The 14,006-nt window shown below is 44.3% G+C and overlaps 1 long non-coding RNA gene across 1 annotated transcript; it reads right to left on the bottom strand.

Annotated features, from left to right (window-relative positions):
* Window positions 1–1,099: 1,099 nt before the first annotated feature.
* Window positions 1,100–11,186, bottom strand: LOC143782230 (uncharacterized). The gene is made up of 2 exons (XR_013216900.1): window positions 4,983–11,186; window positions 1,100–4,936 (listed from the first exon to the last, which is right to left on the bottom strand). It is a non-coding gene; the product is annotated as an uncharacterized LOC143782230 (long non-coding RNA).
* Between the last annotated feature and the right edge of the window lie 2,820 nt (window positions 11,187–14,006).

Raw genomic sequence — 14,006 nt, 5'->3', positions numbered from 1 at the left:
ATACGTCGCGCCGACGCATTGTGACGGCCGCCAGACGACGAAAGTGTGAAAGAAGCCTTACTCGGACGCGTCTGCTCTTCACCACGCGTTACACTGGCTGCCCATTCATTATAGGATCCAATTCAAAGTACTTGTTCTCACCCACAAAGCTCTCCACAGTGCGGCACCCCCTTACATCTCGTCCCTCATTTCTGTCTATCAGCCTAGCCGACCGCTGCACTCTGCAAAAGACTTTCGACTATCCTCTGCACTAATCCGTACCTCCCACTCCCAACTCCAAGACTTCTCCAGTGTTGCGCCAATCCTCTGGAATGCTCTACCCTAAGAAATTAGGACCAGCCACAACTTGCACAGTTTTAGGCGCTCCCTCAAAACACATTTGTTCAGAGCGGCCAATCACGCTCCCTAATCAAAGTCATTTTATGTGTAAGTGTGCATGTGTAGCCCATTCACTATTTCCACTTATCTTCTCACTCCCACCCATCATCTGTTAACGGAAAAATAGGGAGTTTTCACATTGCAGGTAGCACAAAGGCTCTGAAAAAGCTAAATGGCCCTTGCTTCTCAAAAGAAAAATAGCAAATTCTGTGCTCCCAAATCCAAGCCCACCTAATTTACAGGTGCATAAGCTGGGCACAATGTACGGCACTACAACATACTGATCACTACAACGGCAGTTTGCAATTTTCACTCAGCAACATCCACTGCGGCTTGTTTCTGGAAAACTCCCGTGGAGTCAAAATAATAACAGCACCTGTAGATAAATTCCCAAAGGGGTATAATTTCCAAAATGTGGTCAAGTGAGGGGAATTCTGCTCTTCTAGCACTTAGGGGGTCTGTATATGGCCGGGATCACACATACACGAGATACAGGCGAGTCTCGCAGGTGAAAACCCAGCTCTGGCGCCGGCGCTCCGGAGCAAAGCGTGCAGCCGCACAGCAATACATGTAGCTGCACGCTCCGCTCCGGAGTGCCGGCGCCAGAGCTGGGTTTTCACCTGCGAGACTCGGCCGTATCTCGCGTATGTGTGATCCCGGCCTATGTGTTTTGTAATGGATTCAAGAAATTGTAATGAATAATAAATGTTCACACGAGAACTGAGTAAACTAAAATGAATTTACTTAAATGATAAGATTAAACAATAAAGTAAAATAAAAATTTGCATCAAAACAAGCATTATTCATACATTACATTATTATGGTAGAAATCCATTAGTCTATGTTCATCTCTCATCTCTGTAGCATGTGACTGTCTGTCTCAATCCCCAAAAGTTCAGTCCTCTTTTTATATGTTAAAACTGTTTATTGAAACTAATCTGAGGGTATGTGCACACACTGCGGATTTTTCTGCGGATCCGCAGCGGAGTGGCCACTGCGGATTCGCAACAGTTTTCCATGAGTTTACAGTACCATGTAAACCTATGGAAAACAAAATCTGCAGTGCACATGCTGCGGAAAAAAACGTGCGGAAACGCTGCGTTGTTCATTCCGCAGCATGTCAATTCTTTGTGCGGATTCCGCAGCGGTTTACACCTGCTCCTCAATAGGAATCCGCAGGTGTAAAACCGCAGGTGGAATCTGCACAAAAAAACACGGAAAACCCACAGTAATTCCACAGTGCGGATTTCCCCAAATCAGTGCGGAGAAATCCGCACACCATTCCGCAACGTGTGCACATACCCTAAAGGCTTTGATCTCTCACGGTATGTGTTCCTAGGGACTTTAGGGACTTAACCTCCAATTAACCTATAAAGAGTAAACATCTCCTGGGAAAGGTCTAATCAGGTAACTGTCATATTTGAAATGTCAAACGTCCTTTGTTAGTAGATAAACAAATGACTCGTCATTTAAATTCCTTACTTTAAATGGGCCATCTGGTTGAGTAATTAAAGTTTCAATAACCTTTTGCTAGCCTCCCTGAAAGGATATACTGTATATATTATATATAACTGATTGAAACCATATCAATAATTAGTATTGATTAATTGAAGTGTTGAAACCATTAAAAATAACTCTTAGTACACAATATGTGGGGAACAAAGCATTCTAGGAAATTCTGCAATCCAGGATGCCTCCTGTATAACAGTACTGCTTAGTCATATCGCGAGACTCTGGAGGGACAGAGCGCTATTTGCCAATAGCGCTCTGTCCCTCCTGAGTCATGCGGCATGGCTAAGCAGTATTGTACATTCACATTTGGGGTATTTCTACACTCAGCAGAAATTGTGGGGCAAATTTTGGTGCCATTTTTACCCATTTCCTTGTGTAAAAATGTAAAATCTGGGGCTAAAAATTTTTTTGGGTGGTTAATATTATTTTTTCCTTCATTGCCCAATGGTATAAAATTCTGTGACCCACTTGTGGAGTCAATATGATCACTGCATTCCTAGATTAATTCATTGAGAGGTGTAGTTTGCACACACATGGTCAAAATTGTTGGTACCCCTCCTTTAATGACAGAAAAACCCACAATGGTCACAGAAATAACATTAATCTGACAAATATAATAATAAATGATCTATGAAATGTCAGACATTGCTTTTCAACCCTGCTTACACAGAATTAAAAAAAAACAAAAAACTCATGAAATAGGCCTGGATAGAAATGATGGTACCCCTGAAAATAATGTGACAAAAAGGACATGTTAAATCAAGGTGTGTCCACTAACTAGCATCACATGTGTCTACAGTCTTGGAATCAGTGAGTTGGCCTGTATACAGAGCTACAGGTACTCACTGTGCTGTTTGGTGACATGGTGTGTATCACACTCAATATGGACCAGAGGAAGCGAAGCAAAGAGTTGTCTCAGGAGATTAGAATGAAAATTATAGACAAACATGTTAAAGGAAAAAGTTATAAGACCATCTCCAAGAAGTTGATGTTCCTGTGACTACAGTTGCACATATTATTCAGAAATTTAAGATCCATGGGACTGTAGCCAACCTCACTGGACGTGGCCGCAGGTGGAAAATTGATGACAAATCAAAGAGACGGATAATACAAATGGTAACAAAAGAGCCCAGAAAAACTTTGAAACAGAATAAAAGTGAACTTCAAGCTTAAGGAACATCAGTGTCAGATCGCACTATCCGTCGTCGTATGAGCCAAAGTTGACTTCATGGGAGATGACCAAGGAGGACACCATTGTAGAATCATAAAAAAGCCAGACTGGAACTTGCCAACCTACATATTGACAAGCCACAAAGCTTCTGGGAGAATGTCCTATGGACAGATGAGACAAAAATGGAACTTTTTGGCAAGGCATATCAGCTCTATGTTCACAGATGGAAAAATGAAGCATATCAAGAAAAGAACACTGACCCTACTGTGAAACATGGAGGAGTCTCTGTTATATTCTGGGGCTGCTTTGCTGCATCTGGCACAGGGTGTCTAGAATCTGTACAATGAAATTTCAAGACTATCAAGGGATTCGAGAGAAATGTGCTGCCCAGTGTCAGAAAGCTTGGTCTCAGTCGCAGGTCATGGGTCTTGCAACAGGATAATGACCCAAAACACACAGCGTAAATACCCAAGAATGGCTAAGAGGAAAACATCAGACTATTCTAAAGTGCAGAAAAAAAAGGCAGCAACACTTACCTGCCCAGATCTTGGCAAAAATGCACTGCAGGGTGCAGCCAGCCCATAAAGCAAGATGTTAGCAACACAGGTGCAAAATACCAGATCAGCAGCCACTCACCACATACCCACTCCTGGAGGGGGTGACTGCATTAAACAATTGCACAATAAAGGCCCACATAGGGTGTTGTTCACACAATGGTAGTGCATAGTGTCTGGTTCATTTAATTTTTGTAGACCTTGAGTCTCTAGTGGCTTTGCTATTTAGTTTAGTGTAGGACTCGTAATCGTGGGGACCCTTGGCATGGGTTACGACCTTGCATATTTTGGCCAAAATATCAACCAATACCTCACTATTTTTGTATATTTTTTGCACTATATTTTTCGGGGTGCAGCCAAGCCCAAACACGTTCGGTCTCGCATGAGGGGTGTTCGCACTGGGATGCATTGAGAGTGTGCTGGTCAGCCCGCCTAATCGAAAAGTAGGGGCGTGACTAATAGGCTGTGAACCAGACACTATGCAGTACCATTGTGTGAACAACGCCCTATGTGGGCCTTTATTGTGCAGAGCAGACACAGGAAGGAATCTACACTCTGAACAATGTGAGTATATCCTAGCCAATGTCTATATTTTCTATTTTATGTCTCTATATGTCCTAATTTCTGCCATTTCTTTCTTTCTGCATGCATCAGAATGTCATATTCTTCTGAGGAGGAGCAAAGGCCTGGGCCTGCATAAGCTGAACATGTCAGTGAAGTGAGTACTCACCTCCTCAGATTGGTAAGTATTCACTGTCACATCTACACATATGACAATTTTTTTTCCCTTTTTTTTTTTAGAGCACTTCTTCCACTGCGGCAGAGGCTGAGCAGGAGCAACGGGGTCACAGTCGGGTGGCAGCGTGTATGTATACATGGCTAACTGTTTATTGTATCCTCACTTTACTATTCTTGAATCTTCATTTCTTTACTTTCCTCTTTCTTTACATTTTTCTTCTGGACTCCTTTTTTTTCTTGACTTTCAATATTCATGCCATTTCTCTACCTCTGTTTTCTTTCTTTTCCTTATGTTAATGTCTCCAACATTAATGTCTTTATTTATTTTTTAGGTTCCAGAAAGGGATGAGGACCTCATTGAAAATGACCTCCTTATCTCCCTGGTCCATGAGCAAGTCCCGTTGTGGGACACCCAGGTGGGTTCCGCAGCACTCGGACAACATGGCGATCCGGCGGCTATGGAATGAGGTGGCCAAAGCGATGTGGGATGGCTGGGACAACGCCCCGACTTGGGTCCGAAATGCATTTTGTAAGTATTGCAATGCAGTGTGATGCAGCAGAGACCTTGGCCGGGATCACACAACTGTGTGTGATGAGAGAAACTCTCAGGAGTTTCTCTCATCACACACAGTTGTGTGAGCATGGCCAAAAGTCCATTGTCTAACCATTATTTTTTGTTTTTTCAACAGTGCTCAAAGTCAAAACACGTTGGCGTTCGATGAAGGACCGCTTCAACAAGGACCTTCGTTAAGAGAGCTGTGTTCCTAGTGGTTCTGGGAGCAAGGATCCGAATATATATATTCCACCGCATTCTAGCATTTTTGAGACCGGTCCTTGCCCAGAGAACGTAAGTATTTTTTCGGTGTATTAGGTTGTGTTGTATTGCCATAATCTGTATGTTTCTATTCCACAGGAGTTGGCGTTTTGTAAATGTTTGGCATTAATTTTTTTTTTCTTCTTTTTTCACAGCACATGGAGCAGCACTCTTGACCCTGGTTCTGGAGCGATCCCAACCATCCAGCAGTGCTGAAGCAAGTGGGCCTGCTACACAAACTGGAGACCAGGAAGCTGGTCCATCAGGTGTTCCCTTTTCCCAGGCCTCTGCCCCTTTTTTGGGGGGGCTCTTCCCGGCAGCGGCAGAGGGCCTCGGACATGTCACTCATGCCTGAGTTTTTGCACTTGAGCTCGGCTTTTCACGATGGACTCAAGGCGATGGGTGACCGCCTTGATACTGCCATTAGCTATATGAATACACGTATCCAGGAGGTCACCAAAAGCCTTGACCAAGTAAAAGCTGACCTCCAGAGGCCAGCACATCATTTTTTCAATAAAATTGAACAGGGCATGTCGGATCTCCAGCTTAGTGTCATGCAGGCCTGCAATGCTGCTTACGTGCAGGCTATGCAGCAGAGTCGGTATTTTCAGCAGACAGTGGCGGCATATCCACCTGTGCCTACACTGTCATGCTTGACCTCAATGCCGACCTCTGCTGTATACCACTGCACGGCCACCTCCATTCCAAGCACTGCCGGACACCACTACAGCACCACCACCATGCTGAGTGCTGTTGGACAGCCCACCGCCACCACCATGACAACTGCTGCCCCTGCTTGGACCTCCTCCACTGCCACCACCATGCAGCAACAGCAGCAGCCGGACCCTGGCATGGCCTTCCCCACCACCACAACCATGCAGCAGCAGCGGCACATGGACCCTGGTATGGCCTTCCCCACCACCACAACCATGCAGCGGCACACGGACCCTGACAGGTTGCCCACCATGGCCAGGACGCTAGAAATTAGCCCAAAGAGGCTCCCCGTACCGCAGTGCCGATCCCAAAAAGGGAAATGCAAAAAGAAACAGAGGACTATTGCTATCCCTCCCCCTTCACCTCCCAATGTGTCTAATGTCTGGTTTGTCTCACCCTTCCAGTGTGTCTCTGCCCTCTCATTCGTTGAGCCCCATCCCCGTACTGCCAGACCCCAGTAATTTCATTGCCACTTCTCCTGCCACCCCTGCGTCGTCCACAGTGAGTCAGGCTTCACAGCTACATACCCCCCATTTCCGGCACTCTACCCCAAGCAGGAGCAGTTAATTTTTTTTTTGGGGTGTAAAAATAAATAATGTTTTTTGTCCCCAAAAATGTTTGGTTAATTGTGTATTTCGCCGCCGGCAATACACACCGTGCGCCAAATAAAACACTGCACTGCACACTTTATTTTTTTGCCACCTCATAGCTCCAGTAGTTAGCAAGTACAACACTCACACTCATTAGTTAGGACACCTGACCTGGTGAGTAGAGAACTGCCTTGCATAACCTCCATTTTCTCTTCTGTGTACGTAATCTATTTCACACAAAGTGAAGGGACGATGGAGGTCATACAAGGCATATCTATACTCACCTGGACATGTGTCAGAAATAGTGAATGAATTCATGAGGCTGTTATATGTGCATCATGAATTAATTATTTCTGACACCTGACTTGATGAGTATAGATCTGTTTTGTATTAAAAAGCCATCGTCTCTTCAGTCTGCGTCCAATAGATACTGCAGAACAGAATCAGGACGCAATGACGTCAACAACCTTACCACTAACAACCTAAGTGGTTTGTAGAGGAAATGCATAGGAGACACGGTCAAGATAACAAAACACGTAGTTTATTAACAACAAATATTAGTAACATTTAAAACATAATTGGTACAGACCCAAACCCAACAGGACATTTTACACAATATTGTCCTGCCATGCCACACTTCCAATATCAGAATCAAAAAAGGCAGCAAATTGGTCCCGCATGTGGCCAACTTCAGCAGTTGACCGCAGCGGGTGATGCTGGTAATCTGGCAATGGGTTTGCAACTGGTTCATCCAGTTCAATGTTGGGTCCCTCCTTAGCCATTATGTAATTGTGGAGAACCACACAGGCTTTGACCACCTCATCGACTGTCTCCATTTTTAGATTAATGGCTGTTGCAAGAATGCGCCATTTTAAGACTAGAATCCCAAAGGTACACTCTACTGTTCTTCGGGCCCTGGTCAGTCTGTAGTTAAAGATCCTTTTAGTGTGGTTCAAGTCCCGACTGGAATATGGCTTCAGTAGGTTTTCACACATCTGAAAGGCATCATCCCCAACCATAACAAATGGCATCGGTGGGCCTTCAATGTTAGGGAGAGGTCGTGGCCGTGGAAAATTAAAATTTTTGCCATACACACGGTGGCCCATATCCGAGTTCTTGAAAGTCTGGGAATCGTTGCCACGGCCAAAAGCTCCAATGTCCACGGGGATGAAGCGGCAGTCCGCATCTGCTATTGCCATGAGCACAACAGAAAAATATTTTTTGTAGTTGAAGTACTCCAATCCAGTTCTGGCTGGTTTGATAATGCGTATGTGCTTTCCATCCACCGCACCCAAACAGTTGGGGAAATCACACACACTCCAGAATTTCTCTGCAATTCCCATCCACATGTCCTCGGTGGGTAGGGGTATAAATTCATCCCGGAGAACGTTCCACAAAGCCCAGCAGGTGTCCGCAACTATTCCGGACAGGGTGGAAATTCCAAGCCGGTATTGGAAGTGGAGGGATGATAAGCTCTCTCCAGAATCATTGCCAGAAATCTGTAATAAAATAAATAAATTACAATCAATTCTATTTATGGTTTTGTTCTGCTAAAGACACAAAGGAAAATACAAAGAATACATGTCAGACCAACAATAATTATGACTGGCATTTGTTTAGAATTATTACCTTAATGTAACCAGCAGATGTTCCTCTGCTGGAATCGCTCTACGGAGCTGGGTGTCCTGTCTCCGTATGGCTCCTTGGACACGACCAAGCAAATCCCAAAAAGAGTCTTGCGACATCGGGTATATTCTGGGAATTTGTCCGGGTTGGCATTAAGCTCGTCATATAGTGTGTGATAGGCTCCACGGCTCTCACTGAGTTCGATACTGGGTTGTCGCCAAAAACGCCTACGCCGTGTCCTTCTCTGTCTTTAGCAATTTCTGTGTTGCTCCCAAGCAACCGCACAGGCAAGAAACAGCTTGATGCTTAAATCCAGGTTGAAAGAAAAGCTATCCATGTGAACATCCATCATGACACAGGATACAGTAGCACACTGTTAAGATTTCAGCAGTCCTAGGGTCTATATATAGATATCCCATAATACACGCCCTCTGTATTCCCATTGACGGTGTCTGGTTATCTAGATTTTTCTCCTGTAAAATTTTCCACCATGCGCACAAAAAACGCAAACGCATGGAAAAGCGCGAAAATGCGGCATTTTATAAACCGCATGCGTTCCCGAATGCGTCTAAAAACCGCTGCGATTGTACGTGTTTCTATGCATTTTTTCCTGCACTTGCGGATTAAACGCTGCGGATTCGAACGCAAATGTGAAACTAGCCACAGAGAGAAAGGATCACGGAGACAAAAACACAGATCCAATGACACAGAAACAAAGACACAAACTTACAGAGTTACAAGGAAAGATAAATACAGACATCAACAGAGATCTTTATACAGAGAGAAACAGAGATACCAGAACATTAAGACACAAAGGCACAGAGGTCTCTCTTGGAAACTCCCACCTGTAATATCACTAAGGGCTCAGGGAAGGCAAAAGTATTATAGACTTGCAAATTACCCTATATACGCGTGTATAAGCTGAGATTTTCAGCACTTTTTTTATGCTGAAAACGCCCCCCTCGGCTTATACATGAGTCATTGTCCCAGGGGTCAGCGGGAGAGGGGGAGCGGCAGGAGCCGGCAGCTATCACATCATACTCACCCACACCTTGTGCGATCGCTGGAAGTCCTCCCTGCATCACTCTGCTGTCCCGGCGAGGCAGCCAACTTCTTCCTGTGTTCAGTGGTCACGTGGTACCACTCATTAAAGTGATGAACATGGACGCATCTCCACTCCCATAGGCGTGGAGCGCATATTCATTATTTTAATGAGCGTTACCAGCTGAACACAGGAAGAAGCTGCCGGTCCCGAGACAACAGAGAAATGCAGGGACGTGCAGCGACAGCGTGAACAGGGTGAGGAGGACGGGGGGAGGAAGACCTGGGGAGGAAGGAGGAGCCATGCACACAACAGGGGGAGGATGGAGCAGCCATGCACACAACATGGGGAGAACGGAGGAGGAATGCACACAACAGGGGGAGGACGGAGGAGCCATGCACACAACAGGGGGAGGACGGAGCAGCCATGCACACAACAGGGGGAGGACAAAGCAGCCATGCACACAACAGGGAGAGGACGGAGGAGCCATGCACACAACAGGGAGAGGACGGAGGAGCCATGCACACAACAGGGCGAGGATGGAAGAGCCATGCACACAACAGGGTGAGGACGGAGGAGCCATGCACACAACAGGACGAGGACAGAGGAGCCATGCACACAACAGGGGGAGGAAGGAGAAGCCATGCACACAACAGGGAGAGGACAGAGGAGCCATGCACACAACAGGGGAAGAACAGAGGAGTCATGCACATAACTGGGGGAGGACGGAGGAGCCATGCACACAACAGGGGGAGCCACACATACCAGGACAGGGATGAGGGGACAATGCATACGCAGCTTACACTCAAGTCAATAAGCTTACACAGTTTTCCACGCCAAAATTAGTTGCCTCGGCTAATACTCGGGACGGCTTATACTCAAGTATATACGGTAGTTGTTTGGGACGAATGTAGCTTGGCACACAAGAGGTCGAGGCCCTCGATCATACTTTGAAAGATCTGCGGGGATCCAAATGGTACTTTTTGTAGAGGACTTCTGCCAAATGTTACCTGGTCTTAAAGGAGCAACACCAGCACACGAGCTGAATGCCTGTTTAAAATCTTATCTATGGAGACATATTCAGAAGCTATCTGACTACTAATATGCTCGTTCACTTGATGGGAAATATTACTGTGGACAAATTGCAAATTGTCTTTTCAGAGAGGAATAGAACTCTAGTGCAATCCTAACAGTCAATGTAGACAAATTTGTGGACAAATTTGCACACAATTTGTCCATTGATTCAGTCTTGGATAGTATATGATGAGAGCAAGTGCTCGTTACTTGAGTTTGCACCAAGTATCGCATGCCGAAGGCTGCTTGTTTTGCGGCTGTTAGCCAAAAAACATGCGGGATTGCCTGACAAACGCATGGAGCCCAGGGCCTCGAACATGTCACTCGAGCACCCGCAATGCTTTGTGCATACTTGAGCACCCTATGCAAACTTGAGTAACGAGCACTTGTGCACATCACTAATAGTTAAAAAGCCGTAATATACCCATTGGAGTTCCTAAATTCTTTGGAGCCTACTGGAATGCCATTGCATAGGCTCACTTAAAAATAAAAGCTAGTTATTGAAGCCACTAATTTTATGGGAAAGTCTAAGGGAGAACATTTTTACATTCTGCGTATCCCCCTTGCCTCCAAGCGACAAGACAAGTTTTTATTTTTCTTCTGTACCTTTCAGTTGAAATGTTATTGCTGCCCAGTAATAAAGGGTGCCCAATATGAACATTTTACCTTCAACCAGGGCTGTGGAGTCGGAGGTGGAGTCGGAGTTAGTTTTGGTTGGAGTCGGAGTCGGAGTCTGAGTCGGTACAAATGTACCGACTCCAACTCCAGCTTTAAAAAAAAGTATTATTATTTCATAATTGAACTTTCATATGAATTTTATAAATGTTACTCAAATATACACTCACCGGCCACTTTATTAGGTACACCATGCTAGTAACGGGTTGGACCCCCTTTTGCCTTCAGAACTGCCTCAATTCTTCGTGGCATAGATTCAACAAGGTGCTGGAAGCATTCCTCAGAGATTTTGGTCCATATTGACATGATGGCATCACACAGTTGCCGCAGATTTGTCGGCTGCACATCCCAAAGATGCTCCATACAAGGCAGGATGGATCCATGCTTTCATGTTGTTTACGCCAAATTCTGACCCTACCATCCGAATGTCGCAGCAGAAATCGAGACTCATCAGACCAAGCAACGTTTTTCCAATCTTCTACTGTCCAATTTCGATGAGCTTGTACAAATTGTAGCCTCAGTTTCCTGTTCTTAGCTGAAAGGAGTGGTACCCGGTGTGGTCTTCTGCTGCTGTAGCCCATCTGCCTCAAAGTTCGACGCACTGTGCGTTCAGAGATGCTCTTAGGCCTACCTTGGTTGTAACGGGTGGCGATTTGAGTCACTGTTGCCTTTCTATCAGCTCGAACCAGTCTGCCCATTCTCCTCTGACCTCTGGCATCAACAAGGCATTTCCGCCCACAGAACTGCCGCTCACTGGATTTTTTTTCTTTTTAGGACCATTCTCTGTAAACCCTAGAGATGGTTGTGCGTGAAAATCCCAGTAGATCAGCAGTTTCTGAAATACTCAGACCAGCCCTTCTGGCACCAACAACCATGCCACGTTCAAAGGCACTCAAATCACCTTTCTTCCCCATACTGATGCTCGGTTTGAACTGCAGGAGATTGTCTTGACCATGTCTACATGCCTAAATGCACTGAGTTGCCGCCATGTGATTGGCTGATTAGAAATTAAGTGTTAACAAGAAGTTGGACAGGTGTACCTAATAAAGTGGCCGGTGAGTGTATATGTTCTATCAAACTATGAACAACAGTGATAAGCAGTTCTGCTGGAGATAGAGACATTTCTTACTTCTTGTGTGTCACTGTTCTCCACTGCCCTTATCTAATCTTATACTTGGTTAACCTCATGCTGCCCCAACCCCTCTACTTACAATGTATGAAACTGAAAGTGAAAATGTGTTGCAAATTCTTAGTAGTAAAGCTCCTCCTCTAGACTAGATGTTTACTAGGTGTGCGTCTTCCAAGCATCTCACAGCTGCTACTCAGAAGAGGAAGACTGTAAGAAGTATTATCCTTTCAACAAACTTTGCATCAGTTAACTGTGAGTACATGAGGAATAACAGTATTACTGACCACTATATCAGTTGTACGACCTGGCAATAATTTTGTACAATTGTTTTTAGGAAAAACAATTGTCATTTGGATTGTGAATACAGAATTAAAAACCTGAGAATGTCAAAGAAGCGTCACATTAAATCAGATGTATTTGAACATTTCACCATCACTCAAGATAGAAAACATTGTGTCTGTCAGTGTATGACAAATGATCCAGACGAAAACAAATGCTGTGAAGCCAAGATCAGTGCATATTCAGGCAAAGATAAAAATGCTCCTACCAGAGTTTCTAATCTAAAGAGACATTTACAGCACTTTCATCCAGAAGTACTGAAAGCAGTGGATGAGAAAGACTGCATCCAAACCAATGAACCAGTGCCCAGCTCTTACAGCCAAACAAAGGAGCAGAGAACTTTGCAGCCATCAGTTGCAAGATATTTTGTCAGTGACAAAGTTACTGTGACAATGACAGTAGATACATTTAAAAAACAGATCATAGAGCTTATTGTAAAAGATAGTGTGCCTATTTAATTATTTTCACGACCAGCTTTTATGTGTCTGAATGGGGAAATGGCCCGCAAGCTTGGTGTTTCTCTGGAGAGAGAGAGAGTATTAGAAAATTAGTAATCAAAGAAGCTTTTAAACAAAAGGAAGAACTTAAAAAAACTCTCAAGGGACGCTTTCTGTTTCTTAAAATGCATGCCTGCACACGTCACAGAGTGAACTATTTTGCCATCAATGTCCGATTTGTTTGTGACAAAAATGAAATAGTTACCAAGACATTGGCAGTAAAAGACACCAAAGCTCATCACACCAGTGAGTTTCTCCAGGTCTTGGTGGAAAAGGTTCTGCAAGACTATGAACTTAAAAAAGAGCAAGTTATTTCTATCGTAACTGACAATGCTTCAAATATGATAAGTACTATTAAGCTAATGAATGAGAGTAAGGATGGTGACCAGCAGCTAGAAGAACATTCTGGGTCCACAGACACAGAAATGTTTGAAATAGAGGAACACAGTATTGTAACTGAGGAGCAAACTGAAGTTGCTTCAGATGAACAGCAACATGATAGTTTAGATAATCTTGTTGAAACTGTAACAATATGTTCTTTCATTCATCACATGCGCTGTGTTGTGCATACGCTACAGCTGGCTATAAGAGACAGTCTGCAAGAAGGACATACTGCTGCACTGATTGGCAAGGTGAGAAAATTGGCTACTGTTGCCAGAACCCCTAAAATTAACTCAATTTTGAAGAGACGTGCTGGAAAAGGGGCAATTATTGATCAAGCCACACGATGGGGCAGTACTTACAGTGGGGCAAAAAAGTATTTAGTCAGTCAGCAATAGTGCAAGTTCCACCACTTAAAAAGATGAGAGGCGTCTGTAATTTACATCATAGGTAGACCTCAACTATGGGAGACAAACTGAGAAACAAAAATCCAGAAAATCACATTGTCTGTTTTTTTTATCATTTTATTTGCATATTATGGTGGAAAATAAGTATTTGGTCAGAAACAAAATTTCATCTCAATACTTTGTAATACATCCTTTGTTGGCAATGACAGAGGTCAAACATTTTCTGTAAGTCTTCACAAGGTTGCCACACACTGTTGTTGGTATGTTGGCCCATTCCTCCATGCATATCTCCTCTAGAGCAGTGATGTTTTTGGCTTTTCGCTTGGCAACACGGACTTTCAACTCCCTCCAAAGGTTTTCTATTG

This window comes from Ranitomeya variabilis, chromosome 6 (assembly GCF_051348905.1).
Source record: "Ranitomeya variabilis isolate aRanVar5 chromosome 6, aRanVar5.hap1, whole genome shotgun sequence".
In the NCBI taxonomy this organism is placed as follows: Eukaryota; Metazoa; Chordata; class Amphibia; order Anura; family Dendrobatidae; genus Ranitomeya; species Ranitomeya variabilis.
The sequence above is the reverse complement of the archived record's forward strand: the minus strand, read 5'-3'. Positions and strand labels throughout refer to the sequence as shown.